The sequence below is a fragment of the Balaenoptera musculus genome, chromosome 6 (genome assembly GCF_009873245.2).
Source record: "Balaenoptera musculus isolate JJ_BM4_2016_0621 chromosome 6, mBalMus1.pri.v3, whole genome shotgun sequence".
Lineage (NCBI taxonomy): Eukaryota > Metazoa > Chordata > Mammalia > Artiodactyla > Balaenopteridae > Balaenoptera > Balaenoptera musculus.
The window spans coordinates 27,442,900-27,464,198 of NC_045790.1; the positions used below are offsets into that span (position 1 = coordinate 27,442,900).

A 21,299-nucleotide genomic window follows, 5' to 3' on the forward strand; every position below is an offset into this window, starting at 1 on the left:
AATGGTGTTTCGGGGATCTCTATCTAAAATAGTCTCTCCAAAATGGAAATAAAAACAAAAATAAACAAATGGGACCTAATGAAACTTCAAAGCTTTTGCACAGCAAAGGAAACCATAAACAAGACAAAAAGACAACCCTCAGAATGGGAGAAAATATTTGCAAATGAAGCAACTGACAAAGGATTAATCTCCAAAATATACAAGCAGGTCATGCGGCTCAATATCAAAAAAACAAACAACCCAATCCAAAAATGGGCAGAAGACCTAAATAGACATTTCTCCAAAGAAAATATACAGGTTGCCAACAAACACATGAAAGGATGCTCAACATCACTAATCATTAGAAAAATGCAAATCAAAACCACAATGAGGTATCACTTCACACCAGGCAGAATGGCCATTATCAAAAAATCTACAAACAATAAATTCTGGAGAGGGTGTGGAGAAAAGGGAACACTCTTGCACTGTTGGTGGGAATGTAAATTGATACAGCCACTATGGAGAACAGTATGGAGGGTCCTTAAAAAACTAAAAATAGAACTACAGTATGACCCAGCAATCCCACTACTGGACATATACCCTGAGAAAACCATAATTCAAAAAGAGACATGATTTGTGGACAAAGACATATAGAAAGGTGCAAAAATAAATCCTCTTTTGCAACCCAGAACTCATTGTTCAGTATGAGTTTTGATACAGATAAGAAGGAACATGATACCTAAAAGAAAGTCAAGTGATGGGGGTGTATTGATAAACATAAAGATTGCTTCCAGGACTACAGGGCTGATAATTTCCCTCATATCTTAAGCTTTTAAATTATCAGCTGTATTGATTTAGTACTCTAATTTTAATGTTGACATGAAACAAAGATGGCTTCTTTTTTAAGGCTTTTATCTTGAACACAGTGTCTGGATAATTTAAAAAGAGGGTGTCAAATTCAGAACCAGGCAGATCCATCGCCTGACCCTAAACATGGTCCTAAAGTAAATCGCTTGAGGAAATTGGATCCCAAAGATTACAGGTGGGGAATTTTGAAGTGTGTCCATATTTCATTGGAGATCAAAGAAGCCTAACTAAAAGAATTGTGGGCTGACTCACAGGATAACTTCTTTTTGAAAGGGCTATTTTATCTTGAAGATTATGAGTTTGGAAGAACTAAGGTGATTGGCAGTGGAAAGAATCAGAACATGTGAAATTCCTTAAAAATTTATTGACTTTGTGTTACACATAATTAAAAAAAACCCTTTACACTTTGAAAAAAAAAAAGAGAGAGACATGTACCCCAATGTTCACTGCAGCACTATTTACAATAGCCAGGACATGGAAGAAACCTAAGTGTCCATCAACAGATGAATGGATAAAGAATATGTGGCACATATATACATATATAAAATGGAATATTACTCAGCCATAAAAAGCAATGAAGTTGAGTTATTTGTAGTGATGTGGTTGAACCTAGAGTCTGTCATACAGAGTGAAGTCAGAAAGAGAAAAACAAATACTGCATGCTAACACATATATATGGAATCTAAAAAAAAAAAATTCTGATGAACCTAGGCAGGACAGGAATAAAAACACAGACGTAGAGAATGGACTTGAAGACACGGGGAGGGGGAAGGGTAAGCTGGGACAAAGTGAGAGAGTAGCATTGACATGTATATACTACCAAATGTAAAATAGCTAGCTAGTGGGAAGCAGCTGCATAGCACAGGGAGATCAGCTCGGTGCTTTGTGACCACCTAGAGGGGTGGGATAGGGAGGGTGGGAGGGAGGTGCAAAAGGAAGGGGATATGGGGATATATGTATACACATAGCTGATTCACTTTGTTTTACAGCAGAAACTAGCACAACATTGTAAAGCAATTATACTCCAGTAAAGATGTTTAAAATAAAATAAAATAAAATAAAATAAAATAAAATAAAATAAAATAAAATAAAATAAAATAAAATAAAATAAAATAAAATAAAATAAAATAAAATAAAATGTCTCTCCAGATTTTGGTAACTTGAAACTTTAAAGTTATGCTAAATTAACTTAAATAATGGGAATCCATTGAATATTTAGATCATTTCCAAATAAAATACTGGAATGTTAATTGCTAAACATAATTTTGTCTTATGAGAAACTAAAGATGTTTGTGTTTATTAGACACATGTCTTGTACTATATTGAGGAAAGAAAATCTATGAGAAGGTGTATGTTTCTAAAGGTTATAAAATATATTTGTAAGTGCCAATCAGAAAATGTTGGTATGACAGTTTACAATTACTTGCTTCTAGGTTTTTGCTATAAACTAGGTTTTAAGGTTAAGAAGTATAATATATGTAACCAAAGCTACTAAAATAATAAGGGAAATATTTGAGTATACAAGGAAAGTAAGAGGTTTTTTTTTTGGGAAAAAAAAAGGTGTGAAGATTGGAAATACTTTTTATTAAGGGAAAGAAGGTAATTTTGTCCTAGAGCTGGTTGTTTCTGACTGGAAAAGAAAATATGGACAGAATAATATGGATACTGAAAGTTTTGGAAGGTTTGTGGATAAAGGAACACTGAGAAAGTTTTTGTGCGTGGTCAGGATTCACTAAGATAAGATTGAATTAATTAAGAAAATGAATTTTAAAGGTAAAGTGGTACAATACCTGAATTTAATTTCCTCTCTAAAAGGACAAAGTTTTCTTAAAATATTGAACTGCTTTTGGTAATAGATTGCATAAGTTTCTTTGCATTTAAGTGACGTATTACAACATTTAAGATCTTTTATTGTCACTTTGGTTAAGTGAATGCGTATTGTCTCACAGTGATCTACGATCCCATTTGACCAGGTATTTTGAACATTTTTTGATATTTTGGACAATCTTCCCAAAGATCAAATTCTAAATGAATTTGTTTGACCTCTAGCTAACTTTGAGGTTTTTCCAAAGGGTCCCTGGAATACCTCAAAATATTTGTTTTCTCTCCATCTCAGAGAGTAATATTAAACTAATTAGGCTTATTTGGTATGTTAAATTACATGGGAAGCATTATCAAATGAGTAGTGATAAGCCTCCTTAGGCTGTATCATATGGGTAAATGTTATTAATATAGATACTCTAGAAATTATATGGAACTTCTAAAAATATGATATGTCTTGGTAAAATATTATTAGTCATAATTCTACTAATTATCTTAAATTGTTGCATGTCACAGCAGTAATTTGTTTGTCAATTGCATTGTAATCAGATCTTTAACCTTGCATTTTTAAAGTCTTTTGTCATTTATAACACAGTTATTATTGTACTCTGGTGCTTTTTAAAAAATGCTTCATCTTCAAGGAAATTCATAGAAAGGACTTTTTAACAAGGACAGGTTTCTGATAACTTTTAGATCATACCACTGACCTGGATAAGAAATTAAAGAATTCTAATGGAAAACCTGATGGCTTCATAAAACTGTAACAGAAGGTTAAGATCAGGGATTAGTCACGTAGGGACCGAGTGAAGCAATGAGTATGGTTATAATTTGGAGTTTTGTCTGAAATAGTGCTGGTTTCTAATCTGTGTTTTCCAGATATAAGGAAACCTTTAAATTATACCTCTGTAAGTAGAATTGAAACATTTGTCTTTTCTCTCTACCAGATTTCTCCAGAATTTGGAAACTCTTATTGGAAATTATTGGAAACTAAGACTCACTTCCCAGGTAGCTTGTTGAAAAATTTAGTTATTAAAAGGACAATATAAGTTTGTTTCTGAAGCTTATCACTGTAATCTATCTTTGGATGAAGATCAGATTTGTCATGACCTAACCAGGAGATTATGAATAATGGAAAATATATCAGATAAAGGACTCTTTACAGTCATGTTGGAAGGGGCTATATCAGATACTGCTAACAAATCCTTGTGCTGCAAAACTTAAAGGAGTAAGTTCTTGGATTTATATATCTCACCATATCAGTCCTCCTCTCCTGAATGAACTGCAACTCCTGTTTCTGACACCCAACTTTGACTAAGACCAACACTACCAGATCAGGACAAGAAGAAGATTACATCTAAGGTAGACAGCTGACCCACGATGCTGGACCAGGCCTGTATACTGATTACTTTGACAATTGCTCACACTTTTGCTTATGAACCAAATGTATTTCTTGGGCTCAATCATTTTCAAGTTTCAAAAAAAATCAGTCCAATTGCTGGGTTTGTGGCCAATTACCTGTGTTCAGTACTCTCAGGTTGTCTTGGTGGATTTCTCCTCTCTGAGGCTCTAATTGGATGGCCCTTAGAAATTTTATTTTAAAAGAAAGAAACTCTAGCACCATGCAAGCTAATGTTACCACCAATATCACTAAGTGAGAGCTTCTTACCTGGCCAATTAATGATGCATATTCTGAACCTGGCCATAAACACTCCTTTTCACTAGATGTTGAACACTGGGTAGCTCCTAATAGAACCCAGTGGATTTATGGAACAGATTTATGACCATGGCTCTCCCAGTTTGGTTAAGAAGTTGTACAATTGATTTCCCTTGGGCCCAAGGTCAGTTATGGGTAACCCTGGAAAAAGACCCTACCAATATGCCTTTAAAGCAGGCATGTTGGGCTCAATCAGTTTTCCAATGATATGACCATTTGATCTTGATATTTGTTCTTTCACTTGGAATAGAAAATATTATTACTCACATAGAGGCTTTAACAAAATTCAATTCAGCAAGTTTTGAATGATAATGATCAAGCCATTAGCTTGCTCAATTCAGAAGTCTCAGGATGAGAAAAGCAGTCCTACAGGATCACATGACTCTCAATATTTTAACCGCTTCTTAAGGAGGAACTTGTGCTGTAATACATACTGAATGCTGCATCTTCAAATGTGACATCTTATGACACATGAAGAGTAAAATTTCTGCTCTGAACAATCCTTTTCCCAGTTTAGGGGAAATATTAGGAAAATGGTTTTATTCAGGAGGATCTTGGCTTAAATCTTTGCTAATGACATTGTTGGTTCTACTGAGAATTTTAATTATAGTTTGTGGAAATTATAAGGTGATAATTTCTTGCCTTTCATGCTGTGTGTCACCTACTCACACTAAGATAATGATGTCTAAATGACTTGAAACTATAAATCACATCTATAGTTCTCTATAAAATCATGGACATACACAATGCACATGTGAGGAAAATTGGCTTAAGTCTTACTGGACAACCTAGAATTGACTGTCAGTCCTTGCAAAACATTCTGCTAGTATAACTCCCCCAAAACAAGAGAACCAGTCTATTAGGACCCAGCACTGTGGGACATGATGGACCCAGGACAGGCAAGCAACCAGCCTGGCATCAAAGGACCAAATATTTGATCACCTAGTGCTTTCTATCAAAAGATTAATGATCAAAGGGGGGAAATTGTGAAATAAAATTCATATTTTATGACAAGGTAAGAACAATTTAAACATGAAAATTTTTTTCTGCCCTTTGGCCTTCTCTCTCCCTTCTACTGTGCATTGTGTATCTGCATTATGCATCAACCAAACCTCCCCCATTGGCAGAAATACCCACTCAATCACAAAGAGCAACATTCTCCTAGTACCGACAAGCCAGCTCTTTAAATGATAACATTCTTTCTTGATCTTGTAAGCAGTCACGATGACTCATCACTTTGATCTTACAGACCTGGATTGTGTAAACTGTCAATAATATGTCATCTAATGTACAGCCCTCTGTCTCATAAAACTTATATAACTATGTTTTAACTTATAAGATGTGGAACAGTTCTCGGAGCTTTCTGAGATGCTGTTCCCAGGTTATAATCCTGAATTTGGTTTCTTTCTTCAATCAACTGATCGATTTTAAATTGACACCATGTATGTGAAGATGCAAGAGTCTGGCTTAATAGAACTATTCTTTTGATATGCACCTCAACTATCTAGGGCGAGTATCCTGTTTTCTCCATCCTGAATCCCCTCAGGTTGCACCACTGGGGGTGGCTACAGTGGCTGATGTCTTGATGGCTGCAACATCCTTTGTTTACTAATATGGCAGGTGGCATTATTTGTCCACATAAGACAGAGCAACACAAACTTTTAACAATTTGAGCTCACCTTTGGGAATGTTCAGACCCTTTCTCCTCCCACCTGGAGGAAAGAACAAAAACCAAAGGCAACACCTAGGCTGTATTTTTTATTTTGTTTTTTGTTCTTGTTTTTTAGCCCTATTGAAAGGTTTTACCAATTTATCCTTCAACTAGCAGTATCTGAAAGAGTACAATCTTGTAGGCAAGTGCTCCTTAAGAGGTTTGGGACTTTGCTGTGCACAGCTGTGAATTTGACTCTACATTGTTTTGTATTTATATTTTTTTAGAAACTGTGGTAAAATATATATAACATAAAAGTTGCCATTTAAACCATTTTTAAGTGTACAATTCAGTGGTGTTAACTACATTCACAATGTTGTACAACCCTCACCACTATCTCTTTGTAAAACTTTTTCATTATACTGAAAAACTCTGCACCCATTAAGCAGTAACTCCTCATCCTTTCTCTCCCTCCAGCTCCTGGTAACCTCAGTCTATGTTCTGTCTCTCTAATTTTCCCATTGTAGACATTTCATAAAAGTGGAATCCTGCAATATGTGACTGTTTGTGTCTAGCTTAGCAAGTGTTTTCAGGTACATCTATGTTGTAGTATGTATCAGAACTTCATTCCTTTTTAAGGGTGAAAAATAGTTCATTATATTTTATATACCACATTTTGTTTGTCCATCCTTCTGTTGATGGACATTTGGGTTGCTTCCACATTTTGCTTATTGTAAATTATGCTGCTATGAACATCTGTGTAAAAGTATCTCACTCACTGCTTTCAATTCTTTTGGGTATATAACTAAGTGGAATTTCTGGGTCCCTAACACTGTTCTCAGATGCAATGATTCACTAGACCTACTCACAGGTTATAAAAGTTATTATACTCATGGTTACTGTTTATTACAATAAAGGATACAAAGGCAAGTCAGCAAAGGGAAGTCAGCAGAGGGAAAAGGCACATGGGCAGGTGGGGGAGTCTGGAGGAATCCAGGCACAGCTTCCAAGAGTTCTCTCCAAGTGAAGTTGCAGGAGGCTTAATTCCTCCTGTAAAGATGTGTGACAATATGTGCAATGTGTTGCCAAACAGCGTGGCTCATTAGAGAGCTATGGACTGAATGTTTGTATCCCCCCAGAAATTGTATGTTGAAATATTAATCCCCAATATGATGGTATTTGGAGATGGGACCATTGGGAGGTAATTAGGTCTTGAGGGTGGAGCCCTCATGCTGGGATTAGAGCCCTTATAAAAGAGACATGAGAGAGTTTGCTTCCTCTCTCTTCTCTACACCATGTGAGGATACAATGGGAAGATGGCCATCTTCCCAAACCAAAAGGCAAGAGCACACCAGACACAAGATCTGCTGGCACCTTGATCTTGGACTTTCCAACCTGTTGAACTGTGAGAAATAAATGTTTGTTGTTTAAGCCACCCAGTCTAAATTTGTTATATTAGCCCAAACCAACTAAGAAAGTGTACAAGATTTTTATTGAGGGCTGGTCACCTAGGCACCCTCTGCCTAACATGTACCAAAATTCCAGACTCTTAGAAGGAAAGCACGTGTTGAACATAAACCTTTGTTTTCACAAATAGTTTAGGCAACCGTATCAATTTGGGAAATGATGGGAACACTCAAAATCTGTTTCCAGATGCCAGCAAAGGGCCAATTTTGCAAGAAAGTATTTCTGAATATGACCATCTCAAGCTTGCTGTATTAATTCTTTTTTACACTGTCACCCTCCTAACATTCAGTGGATACCTACAGTAGACCTAAATAGCCTTTGATGGAATAGATACAGGAGAACTTTGATGAGAAAAATACTTGTACATTGCAAAAAAGTGGGGAAAATACGCATAAAAATTTTTTAAACAACCATTTGTCATATAGACGTGCATATTTAATATTTGGACATAATTTATCACAATTTCTTCTTATAATCATCTTTATATAGAAAAAATATATACCATTAAATGAATTTTCAATTGTCAGTATATCAAAAGCATTCTCCTATATAGGCAAAAACTTTTTATAAAGAGAGAGACTTTATTTTTTAGAGCAGTTTAAGGTTGACAAAAAAATTGAGCAGAAGGTATAGAGAGTTCCCATATATTCTCTATCTCCATACATGACTAGCCTTCCCCACTATCAACATCCTGCACCAGAGTATACATTTGTTACAAACCATGGACCTATATTGACATATCATTATCACCCAAAGTTCATAGCTTACATCAGAGTTCACTCTTGATGTTATACATTCTATGGGTTTTGAAAAATGTATAACGACATGTATCTACAATTGTAGTGTCAAACAGAATAGTTTCACTACCCTAAAATTCCTCTGTGCCCTGCCTATTCAACCCTCACCTCCCCCTATCCACTGGCAATCACTGGTCTTTTTACTGTCTCCAAAGTTTTGCCTTTTCCAGAATGTAATATAGTTGGAATTATACACTTATGTAGCCCTTTCAAGTGGGTTTTTCTTTCACATAGCTATATGCAGTCAAGGTTCTTCCATGTCTTTTCATGACTTAATAGCTCATTTCTTTGTAGCACTGAATAATAAATATTCCATTGTCTGGATATACAACAGTTTATCCATTTGCCTACTGAAGGATATCTTGGTTGCTTCCAAGTTTTGGCAATTATGAATAAAACTGCCATAAGCATCTGTGTGCAGGTTTTTGTGTGGACATAAGTTTTCAACTTCTTTGAGTAAATATCAAGGAGTGAAATTGCCAGATTGTGTGGTAAGAGTATGTTTAGTTTTGTTAGAAACTGCAAACTGTCTTCCAAAGTGGCTGAACAATTTTGCACTCCCACCAGCAATGAATGAGGTTCCTATTGCTCCACATCTTCACCAGAATTTGGTGTTGTCAGTGTTCTGAGTTTTGTTCATTCTAATAGTTGTGTAGTGGTATCTCATTGTTGCTTTAATTTACATTTCCCTAATAATGTACAATGTGGAGCATCTTTTCATATGCTTATTGACCATCTGCATGTCTTTGGTGAGTGATCTGTTAAGATCTTTGGCCCATTTTTACATTGGGTTGTTTGTTTTCTTATTGTTAGGTTCTTTGCAGATTTTGGATAACAAACTTTTATCAGATATGTTTATTGAAAATATTTTCTCCCAGTCTGCGGTTTGTCTTCTCATTCCCTTGACAGTGTCTTACACAGAGAAGAAATTTTTAATTTTAATAAAGTCCATATTATCAATTATTTCTTCCATGTACTGGACCTTTGGTGTGTACAAAAGCTCTTTTTAAACATAATTTTAACATCTAAAAAATATTCTGTCATGTTAATCTGACAAAGTTTACTAAAAGTTTCCATCTCTAGATTATTTCTTAATTTTTTTCTACTTAGAAGTACTTGAGAACCACTTTTAAGTACTAGGGATTTTTAAATTGAGTTATAATTAATATACTGTAAAATTCACCCTTTTAAGGTATACAATTCAGTAGTTTTATTATATTCACAAAATTGTGGACTTTCACTACTGTATAATTCCAGAACATTTTTATCTCCTTGAAAAGAAACTCAATACCTGTTAGCTGTCACACCCCACTCCCACCCCCAGCCCTTGGCAACCACTAGCCTACTTTCTGTCTCTATGGATTTGCCTATTCTGGACATTTCATGTAAATTGAATTATACAATATTTGGCTCTTTGTGTTCTTTCACTTGGAATAATGTTTCTATGACCCATTTTGATTTAATTTTTGTGTAACAGGTGAAGTACATGTCAAAGTTAGGGGTTTTTTTTAGTGGGGAGGATATCTATGTCTAGTTGTTCCAGCACCATTTGTTAAAAAGAGTATCCTTTCTCTATTAAAATGCTTTTGCATCATTACCAAAAATCAGTTCACAGTATTCATTTGGGCCTATTTCTGGGCTCTTTAGTGTATTTTGTTGCACTATGTGTCTATCCTTTCACCAATCACATTGATTACTGTAGCTTAACAGAATTCTTGAAATGAATGATATAAGCCCTCAACTTTGTTTTGGCTGTCTTTTGACATTCCATATAAATTTTAGAATTCACTTGTCAATATCTACAAAACAAAATCTGGTATTTTGTTTAGAATTATACTGAAATTTATATAAATTTGGGTAAATTGACATTTTAACAATATTTAGTCTTCCAATCCATGAACATGGTATTTTTTTCCATGAACAAATTTTTTTAAATGTATAAAGTAACTTTTTTGATGCCATTGTAAATTGTACTTTTTAAAAACTTCAAATTCCAATTGTCTATTGCTGTTCTATATGAATAGAATAGACTTTTGTATGTGTAACTTATATCATCCTACCTTCATAAACAAACTCATTAGTTCTAGAAGCTGTTTTGTAGGGATTTGTTTAGATTTTCTCTATATACAATCATGCTGTTTGCAAATAATGAGAGCTTTTTTTCTTTCTATCTGTATGAACTTTCTTTCTTTCTTTCTTTCTTTCTTCCTTCCTTCCTCCCTCTCTCCCTCCCTCCTTTCCTTCCTTCTTTCCCTTCTTTCTAACCTTATTATTACTAGCCAGAGCTTCCAGCACAATGATGAGTAAGAGTTTCTTGCCTTTTTACTAATCTTATGGGATTATGATATTAGATGTAGATTTTTATAAGATTGGGTTAAGTTTGCATATTCCTAGTTTGCTGAGAGTTTTTATCATGAATGAATATTGAATTGCTTTTTTATCTATTGAGATAATCATATGCTTTTGGTGAATTACAGTAACTGATTTTCAAATGTAAAATCGGCCTTGAATTCTCCAGATGAATCCCACTTGGTCATCATGAATTATCCTTTTAAATATTTCTGGATTTCATTTGCTAATATTTCTGAGGATTGTTGTATATATTCACAAGGGATTTTGGTCTTTAGTTTCATTTTCATGTAACATCTATGTCTGATTTTGTTATTAGGATAATGCTGACCTCCTCAAATGAATAAAATACATAACCACACAAAAGAGGATCACATAGCAATAAAATAAACTACTAAACACATAACAGTATTGATAAATCTCAATAAGAGGAAGCGAAAGAAGTCAGACACAGGAGAAGAGTACAACTCTTTGATTCTACTTATATGAAATTCTAGGAAAAACAAGTCTAATCTAGAGGGACAGAAAACAGATCAGTGGTTGCCTGGGGGTAGGGAAACACGGAACCTTTTAGGGTGATGGAAAGGTCTAAATTTAGATTGTGGTGGTGATTACACAGCTGTATAAATATTTAAAACTCATTAAAGTGTATGAAAAATGTATACAACTTATGGTATATAAATTATACCTCAATTGATTTACAAAATGATATAGGTGAGTTTCAGTATTTCATTTTGTGATGAGACAGAATTCATTGTAAATTTACCAAATTCCTTGTTGACCTCACTTGGGTATTTATTCCCTGCTCCCTGTCCATGTGTGATCTTGGGCAAGTCACATCTCACTCATAAACCTAATTTCCTCCTCTGAGAAATGGTAGATAATGATTATTATTAGCCACAGTTCTTCTAGGGAATATTTCCTAAAGTAATTTATGTTAGTCACTTAAAACAATGACTGGCACAAAGTAAGTTATCAGAAAGTAATAACTATTATCATTATCTATTTTATTAGTACTACTAAAAATCAAAGTAATGGTCTGTATTCCTTAAAGGAGCTTAAAGAAAGATAATCGTTCATAATAAAACAAGAGAGTAAGTTAGGGCTTAAGGAGATATTCTCAATATGACAACTGTGTGGGAGGTCCTCGTGCCGTGGGGACATCAGTTTTTTGAGAGTACTATTTATCTGATGATACCCAACTCCTGAAATCTTGAAACCTCAGGCCTTACGTGCTCCTGTATGTTCAGTTCCCAGGAAACTGATTTTCACAAGGCAATAGATGCTCCCGTCCCATAGGGAATTTCTCCTTTGGAAGCTTTTAGAAACCAAAGGGAGCCTGGTGGACCATCATCCCTGGGTTCTCTGTGGGTAATCCAGAATAATGGTTAAACACCAGATTTTAAAATATTTTAGAGTGAAAACACACTTGAGGATAGTGCTTATATCAATCATATACACATATCCTAAATGCCCCAAGTTGTCATGGAGGTAATTTTATTTGTTTTCTCTGATTCCTTTTAACCTAGCTTTCTTGGCCAGTGGAATGACATTATAGTGCCCTTCATGGCAAAGGAAAATTCAGTGATTAGCAGCTGCTCTGGCTCAGACTCATTGTCAAAACTTGTGAGATTTCACAACTGTAACAGTCCCTCCTCCACCCCTTTGTTCAGGACTAAAAGGAGGCTTGGCTGTAGGTAAGAGCAAATCCAGGCTTTGGCCATGCAGGGTCTCTTGTCCCAGGACCAGATGCCCAGGCTCAGGGACAATGAGCTGGGTCGGGAGATAGAAGTCTGTGGCTGGAACATCACTCCAGATGGGCGCCGAGGAGCAGGGGTGGGTGGAAGCAAGGGCTCTGTCCTCTCCTTTCCCCTTCCAGGGCCCCTCAGTCCCACATGGGCAGCGTGTGCTCCTCTGTGTCTAGCTGGGAGGTGGAAGAGAGGAAGAACCTCCAGAGGTGGCAGAAGAGAGAAAGAAGGTGATGTCTATGCCCATCACTGCTCCAAGTAGGCCATTGGGTGGAAAAAGACACTCAAGAAGCTTTAGAAAAATAAAATCAACTTGCATGTTATTCACTGACTTTTTAAAAATGTGATTCTATAAATGTACAATGAAAAGAGCAATGATCCAATAGAAAATGGGGAAAGAGGTAAACAGTATTTTAGAAGAAATACAAAGAACCAGTATGAAATTATAACAAAATGCACTAATAATCAAAGATAGGAATCTCAAAAGCATAGTGCTAAGTGAAAGAAGCCAGACACAAGGGAAAGCGTACTGTATGAATCCATTTATATAAACTTCTAATAAAGGCAAAGCTACAGTGACAGAAAGCAGATGACTGATGGCCAGGGTCTGGGCTTGGGGGAGGGGATGGACTACAAAGGGGCAGGAGGGAACTTAATGGAGTGATGGGAATGTTCTGTATCATGACTGTGGTGGTGGCTACACAACTGGAAGCATCTGTCAAACTCATCAACCGGTGCACTTAAAACTGATGAAGTTTATTGTTTGTGAATGATACCTCAAAGCTGACAATAAACAAAGATTTTAAGCCTAATTGTGGATGTATAGCAAACTCAAACTCAAACTCTTTAGCCCTGAAATGTTCCTTAGAGACCATCTAGTACAGACACTTACTTTTATATTTTATAAGCGAGGAGATGGAGGCCTAGAAATGATGTCGCTTATTCAAAATTATACAGCCTGCTAGTGGCCAAACCACATCCCAGCAGCCAGTCTTTTCAGTCTTTTTTCTATTCTGCTATCCTCCCCAGCACATTTAAAATGTAACTGTATCATGTTATCACCCAATTCACAGGCATCATAAAATACCTTGTAGATATATATTACATTTAATTTTTAACACACCCCTATAATGTTCAACCAGAGAGGCAGAACCAGTAAGAAACATATATTAAGAGATTTATTGCAAGGAATTCACTTATGCAATTGTGGGGCTGGCTGGGCAGGTCCAAAATTTGTGGGGCAGGTCATCAGGAAAAACACGGTGGAATTCTCGGGCCCAACAGAGTCCACACGTGGGATTTCTTCTTCCTTAGGGAAGCCTCAGCTCTGTTTTTAAGATATTTCAACTGATTGAATCAGGCCCACCCAGATTATCTAGGATAATCTCCCTTACTTAAAGTCAACTGATATGGAATTTTATCACATTTTAAAATAGCTGCATAACAACACCTAGATTAGTTTTGATTGTATAGCTGGGGACTGTAGCCTACCCAAATTGGCACATAAATTGACCATCACACCCATAGAGTAGGTAAGGACAGTACTACCAATCCATTTTTCTCCTAGGGGACTGGAAGCGCTGACTGCTTAAATTATTTGCCTAATGGCACACAGCTAACTCACATTTTGTTTTTCAGTTGTGAAATGGTTAGCAATTCTTACCTCATGTGGTTGTTGTGAGGAATAAATTAAATGTCAATTCCAGCTGTGTATGTAAGGTCCCTGGCACACTGGGTTCTCAATGTTGTAAAACAGCAATTGGATCACACTTTGCTTATAAATAAGCTGGTGTACAAGTTGTGAGGAAATGCACATTCTCCTTTACTACAGGTGGGAGTGTGTAGTAGATAAACTTTCTTCAGCAAGTAGCTTCATTTCCAGGAATTAGTTTTATAATAGTTGCACATATCTATAAAGATATAGTTCAAAGATGTTCATTGCAGTATTGTTTGTAAATGAAAAACAAAAACAAATCTAAATGCCCATCAGTAAAAGGAAAGGAGAGTATTAAAGGAATTACGATATAGTCAAACAATGGAATACTATATGTATCGACAAGGAAAGATATCCATGGTATAGTATTGGGTCTAAAATAGAAGAGTTTGTATTATTGATGCCATTATGATCCTAGACATCTTGGTAATACATTTGGTGGTGGACAGGGGATGGATTCTGTACTCATTCTGTTAAAATAAACATTTTGCCCCCTGAGAAATAACTCCAAGGTGGTGAGGGTGTTTTGTTTAAAACTTCAAAGGCTGCACCATTCCGCCACTACCTGTCCTCTCTGATTGGAATATTGGCCCTTGTTTTCTCTAACACAGGGGGACCTGCAGAGGGAAATAGCGAGGTCACCACAGGGACACCATGCGGGCAGCCTGAGGGTCAATGGTGCCGTCAGACGACTCCCTGAAGACTAAGACCAAACATCAGGTCACAATTGGGTGAGCTGGAGCAGAGCCAGGTGGCAGATGATGGGCCCTGTGATTATGGCAGAGACACCTGAATGACACCTGACAGGCACGTTTGATCCGTAATGAAAGGCACTAGGTCAGAAGGTCTTTTATTAAACGTTGTTCTGGATTCCTCCTTTTCCTGATGACATGCAGAGAAGAGGAGGCTGCCATACTTTCTGAGCCTCCCTCTACCAGGGGGATGGGATGGCTACATGGAAACTTCATCACTTGGGGACCCACAAAATGAGAAAGTTCCAGATTGTTAGGTCAATAGAGGAAGAAAGGAAGCACAAGTCTATATATTATCCAAAGGGAATATTTGATTCATACCTACTGCATGGACGTAAGCTCCTCCAGCGTAGGGAATGTATCAGTGTTTGTTCGTCACTGATTCCTCAGCACAGGGCCTAACATAAAACGGACTCAGTAAGAATTCCTAGAATGAATAGCACAACATTACTTCCTGAATCTAGCCATTGTGCTGTTATTATCCCAAGGCTCCTGCCCTTTCATTCCAACACCTTATACAGTATCTGCAGGAGGAACAGAGTGGAGAAGAAATGGAGCCAACACCCAGTCCTACAGATCTGGCTAAAGGGCTGGCAGTAAAGGCAAGACTCAGTCATTCGTGTCACTCTAGATGCAGGCCTGGCACTCTAGGCCAGTGCTGTGTGCATGAGGCCTAAACTCCTCAAGAGCCTTTGTCTCATGCCTACCACTCAATTTCCTCAAATGAAACTGGAAGCATATTTTACAAGTCTATTGCCCTCTTAGAGAATTTCAAATCCACTCATAGGTTCACGTGAGTCCCTGGAGGGGAGACTAGGACAATAACGTAGAAAAATGGAAGAGATTTGGCAGAGGACTGTGCTGAATTGGAAGGGTGCCAGATCCCATGGTTTTATGGTGATTGAGGACTGCTTCCCTGAATCAAGTTACAAACTTCTCTACTGCCTTACAGTAGGGTTCTAGATGAATGGTAAAAGCAATGACATGATCAACAGACAGTATCTCAGTGGCAACAGAGGTCACTGCAATGTTAGTGTGCCTTTGGACTGAATGTCATTTCTCAAGGACATGTCCATTTTTGAGGGAGAAATTCTGTAAGGGGCTGCTTATATCAATACTCATGTTATCTCATTTAATTTTTAATACAGTCTTATGAGGTGATTAGTATTATCCACATTTTATAGTGGATGAAACCAAAGCTTGGAGACGATAAGTTATTTGTACAAAGTTTATGACTACCAAAGATGGGATTGGAGTCATCTATATTTTGAAGGCAGTGCAACTGGGTAGTAAATTGGGTCAAGAGGTAATGAAAGTTGTTGCTTTTATTGGTTTGTCATTTTTCCACTGACTATTTTAATAAAGACACAATTGTAACATAGAAAGGTTTTAAAGTAGAAGTTTTGGAATATTCTGTAATTTGGTTATCAAAGTTTAGTATTTTCAGCAAAACATTCTTATTTATCAGTTCTCTCCTCCATCTCAATCAAAATAGTAAACAGGAAGAAAAGAAAGTATAAATGATTTTCATAGCTTCTCCAATCCAAAAGATAAACCAGAAAGATAAAACAGATATGAAAGTTCACAAAAGTCCCCGATTTGCTACCTTTTCATTAATTGGGCAAAATGATCAAACTATCAGTTTTCAAGTGGCAACTCCCCATTGTGCTTACAGAACGGTTTCGCTGTCTATTGGATTCAATGTCTAGATCTTCAGAGTGTTCAACAGGGGGAAATGCAACATTATACCAAATGAATTTATTATGCTAGTACAGTGTATTCTTGGAAATCACTAGATCAAACACTTGATTAAAATGAGTCTTACATCCATGCTTGTTTTTACCGTTTCTCTCATGTACCTTTCACTATTTCTTTTTCCTTAATGTCCCTTTAGGGTACCTCCTTGGGATCAGGCAGGTAATGATAGCTACTTTGCTCACTATCCAAAGAGGCCACCTGCAGTGACCTCCTGGACTGCCTTGGTAGATTCCAGCAGAGTTCTGGAATCTACCAGGACTCTGAGGATGAGGTGGTGAGGCCTCAGGGCACCTTTGCTGACTAGCTCCTGGTCTTGGAGATGCTTTAAGGAAAGAAGTAGTTCTAAGCTCCCTGTGGCATTTCTAAGCATCTCAAGGACAATGAAAAGGGTCTAGGATTTCTGTGTCCTGGGAGCAAGAGAAGTTCCCCAAGTCCACCTGAGACCCACTGATTTCTGGACCAAGTACAAGGGTCCCCAGGAAATTGTAGCCAAACTGGCAATAATTCCTCTCTTAGCCCAATAATTGTCATTCTGCAGTGATGCTTATTGCATGTCTGTCACACACTGGGGACCCCAACACTATACAACAAAGTCTCTGTCCTCAAGATGATTTTGTTGGGGAGATGAGATATGAAACTTAGCTTTGCTTCTCCTCCTTGTGTAACTAAAACACTTGTTTTCATATCAAATTATCATTTAGTTCCATTTCCCTTTTTGAACTTGGAGAAAAAAATTCTTCTTTTACCACTTCCCAAATTTTCTTGGTCAAATTCCACTCACTTTCCATAGAGTCATGCAACTATCACTGGACACTATCACTGAGCATTGCATGACAATAACTTTTTACAATGAGCCCATGGAAATTTTTTTTAATTTATTTTTTTCTTATTTTTTACTTTACTTTACTTTTATTTTATTTTATTTTGGCCGTGCCACACGGCAAGGGGGATCCTAGTTCCTCGACCAGGGATTGAACCTTGGCCCTCAGCAGTGAAAGCACGGAATCCTAACCACTGGACAGCCAGGGAATTTCCGCCCATGGAAATTTAGAAACTGGGAAAATGTGTGTTAGGGGTAGGATGCTATGCAGAGGGGTGGGTGCATTTAAATTTTATTTATTTATTTTTGGCTGCATTGGGTCTTCATTGCTGCGTGCAGGTTTTCTCTAGTTGCGGCGAGCAGGGGCTACTCTCATCGCGGTGGCTTCTCTTGTTGTGGGGCATGGGCTCTAGGTGCAAGGACTTCAGTAGTTGTGGCACATGGGCTCAGTAGTTGTGGCTCTAGAGCGCAGGCTCAGGAGTTGTGGCTCATGGGCTTAGTTGCTCCGCGGCATGTGGGATCTTCCCGGACCAGGGCTCAAACCCGTGTCCCCTGCGTTGGCAGGCGGATTCTTAACCACTGTGCCACGAGGGAAGCCTATGGGGGTGGGTGCGTTTAGAAAACACACATGCCATATCCACAGTGTAGATGCTAATTAGCCTTGGAATGGCCAACTTGTGTGATCCTTGTTCTCTGGACAAGAAACCTGGCATGATGGGAAGGAAACACTCAGGCAGGACAACCAGACTGTAAGCTTACTAATTCAACGTGTGGTGGGGCTACAAGACTGGGGGGACCTGTGCATTCTGCCATCTGCCTGGTTTCTCCTCCAATAGTGGGAGAACACCATCTGAGCAGGGGATGCTGTTAATAAAAAAATGCATTTAAAAGAAGCAGTTGTTGCTTCCTTCAACCAGAACTGTGTGTTCTATACAGAACTCTAACGTGCTATTTTATCTGGCCATGTTAGCAACAATCCCCAAGAAAGATCAGATTCCATGTTCATAGGAGTGGGTTAGTTCTCAAAAGTGGAAGCTGGGTTCCTCAGTGGATCCTATGGATATAAGGATGAAGTTTAGATGTGATTGAGACCACAGCTACAGGACTGATTTGATAACAATGAAACCGAGAGAGAGAGGTAGCAATCACTGGGTTTTTTTTTGGGGGGGGGGACAGGGGGAGGGGTGGACACTCAGGACACAAGAAAAAAGCATATGTAAATCACCAGAGTGGAGTCAGTAACTCAGTAAAATTACCAAAGCTTTTATTGAAAAAATTTCCCTGGTTTTGGTTTTTGAGGTGATCATATAGGGAACTGGCAATACTTAATTATATGGTTCCATTTCCTTTCTGTGGCCTCAATTTTTTTAAAAGGAATATTTCATGTGTGTGTGTTTAGAATTGGTGAATGAATGAACCTCACTTTTTTAATACCTGAGCTTCTCAAAATCATGAATCACTGAAGCATTGTCATCGGAAGTAGGCTTAAAAATCTGACAATGACTTGATCATAGGTAAGATGTAGAACTTTTGTCTCTGAGAAATGATCAAACAAGGAAACAACCAGGAAGCACAGGCAAAACACCCTCCTAGAAGCTGATGGGGTGGGAAGAGGCCCAGCCCAGGGCAGGCAGCATGCCTTCTGTGTGGCTCACCTGTCTTTTCCTCCTTTCACATGACACCAGGTAAGCCAGCATCGGCACTGAAGTCCAGAGCCTGGCCCTGGGGAGCTTTGGTTCCCTATCTCACCGTGTCCTCAGTGCTCATGTTTCACTCTCCTGGTGCCTTCTGGTACCCCAGAGTCCAGTTTGCCAAGTGAGTGATGGGGGCTGGGGGTGAGAGATAAAGGCAAAGTCTCCAAAGCTCAGCTTCCTTTTCTAAGCTCTGCTGGCCTGAAGCACATTTATTTCTTCACTTTAGAGAGGAATCTGGCACCACTCTTGATTTTGTATACCTCACTGGTATGACCATATTCATCTGTAAAATGGGGCATACAATAGCACCCATCTCCTGGGGCAGTGGTTCTCCAAGTGGGTCCCCACTGGTAGCATCTATATCACTTGGGAACTTGTTAGAAAAGCAAATCCTGGAACACCATCCCAGACCCACTGAATCAGACACTTGGGGGATAGAGGTCAGCAATCTGACCCCCAGGTGATTCTGATGCACCCTCAAGTTGGAGAACCACTGTCATAGGGCTGTTGGGAACAGTAAATGGAGGAGTATGTATAACATTCTCAGAACAGTACCTGGCATCTGTGTTATTTAGCTATTAGAATCATCATTATCATCACAGGAACCTTTTCTAATCATGCTTTAATTACCAGGAGTACCAGGTACTCACAGATGGAGATGCCTTTCCTGTGGAACACTGCTCTCCCCATACCCTCCCCCCTCATGAATATGTATGCAAGTTCTATTAACAGCACAAAGGTCTTGACCACTTCACATAATGATACAGGTGTCAGGGGAAAGACTTTATGCAAGTAAAGACTTTATGCAAAGAAAGACTTTATTAATGGGGATGACTGCAATAGGGAGATGCTCAAAGCCTAAACCAGAAATACCTCAGGGCAGGAGTGGGTGAGCAGTGCTTTTATATGCAGAGACCATGGAATAGGTGGTTGTGGACAGAGTAAGGAGGGAAGGGGAGGTAATAAAAACTGCTGCGTGGGAGCCCTGGAACCTAAAACACTGTGTCAAACATTGCACTAGCAGGAGAGTCAGGGCAGGAGCTGTTGTCTGTAATCAGGCACATGAGCAAAGAAGTTACAAAGCAGGAAGGTCATATAGAGGGCTTAGCTGTACTAGTGAAGCCAGCCTAAAGATATGTTAAACACAAGTTTGAAACACAGTCAAGAAGCTGGTTCTTACTTATACCATGTGCAGTAGGCTAAATAATGGTCCCCAAACATATCAGGTCTTAATTCTTAGAACCTGTAAATGTTACCCTATATTGTAAAGATTTTGTAAATATGATTAAGAATTGTGAGATGGAGCAATTACCCTGCATTATCTGGGTAGGCCTAAATGCCCAAGTGTTCTTGTAAGAGTGAGGTGGGGGGAAATTTGACACAGACTGAAGAGGAGAAGGCAATGTGACCACAGAGGCAGAGATGAGAGTGATGCAGCCACAAATCAAGGAGTGCCTGGGGGCCCCACAAGCTGGAAGAGGAGAGGAACAGGTTCTCTCCTAGAGCCTCTGGAGGGAGTACAGCCCTACCAACCCCTGGTTTTCGGCCCAAGTGATGCTGATTTTGGACTTCTGATCTCCATAACTGTGAGAGAATAAATTCTTGTTGTTTTAAGCCACCAAGTTTGTGGGAATTTGTTACAGCAGCCATAAGAAACTAATATGCCTTGTTTCATGAAAAGACTTTTTCAGATTTTAGGAAGAGATCCTCTTATAGTCTTAGGGGTGGGGAAAAAAATTCCTCAAGTTCAGCTCCTATGTTACCTACTGCACCAATATGCTTTGCCATAATCTCATTTAAATATATTGATCATGGCTGTGTTCATATGCTGTAAAATCAAGATTACCGTAGTTAATTTCAGATTTTAAAATGGAAAGGCTGAGCTTCAGAAAAGCTGCCAGGAAAGTTACATGTAGAATGTGTCTAAGTAAATGCACAAACTCACAAGGAGCGGTCAATGAGCACAAAGTAAGAGTTTAACTCTTGTAGATTGATTTACTAACTTAACAAATTGGCTGACTGTTTAACCCTATAGGAAAAGCAAGTTTACAGCTTAGAAAAATAAATTATTTCTTAAATGGCTTCATATGAACATCTAATCATAAACATACTCTTTTCTATAAAATTATAAATGGTAATAAACCACTTTACAAATGAACTGGACAATG

The 21,299-nt window shown here is 38.0% G+C and overlaps 1 pseudogene; it reads left to right on the forward strand.

Moving 5' to 3' along the window:
* The first annotated feature begins 605 nt into the window (after positions 1–605).
* LOC118897591 lies at positions 606–714 on the forward strand (annotated as a pseudogene).
* The last annotated feature ends 20,585 nt before the right edge of the window (positions 715–21,299 follow it).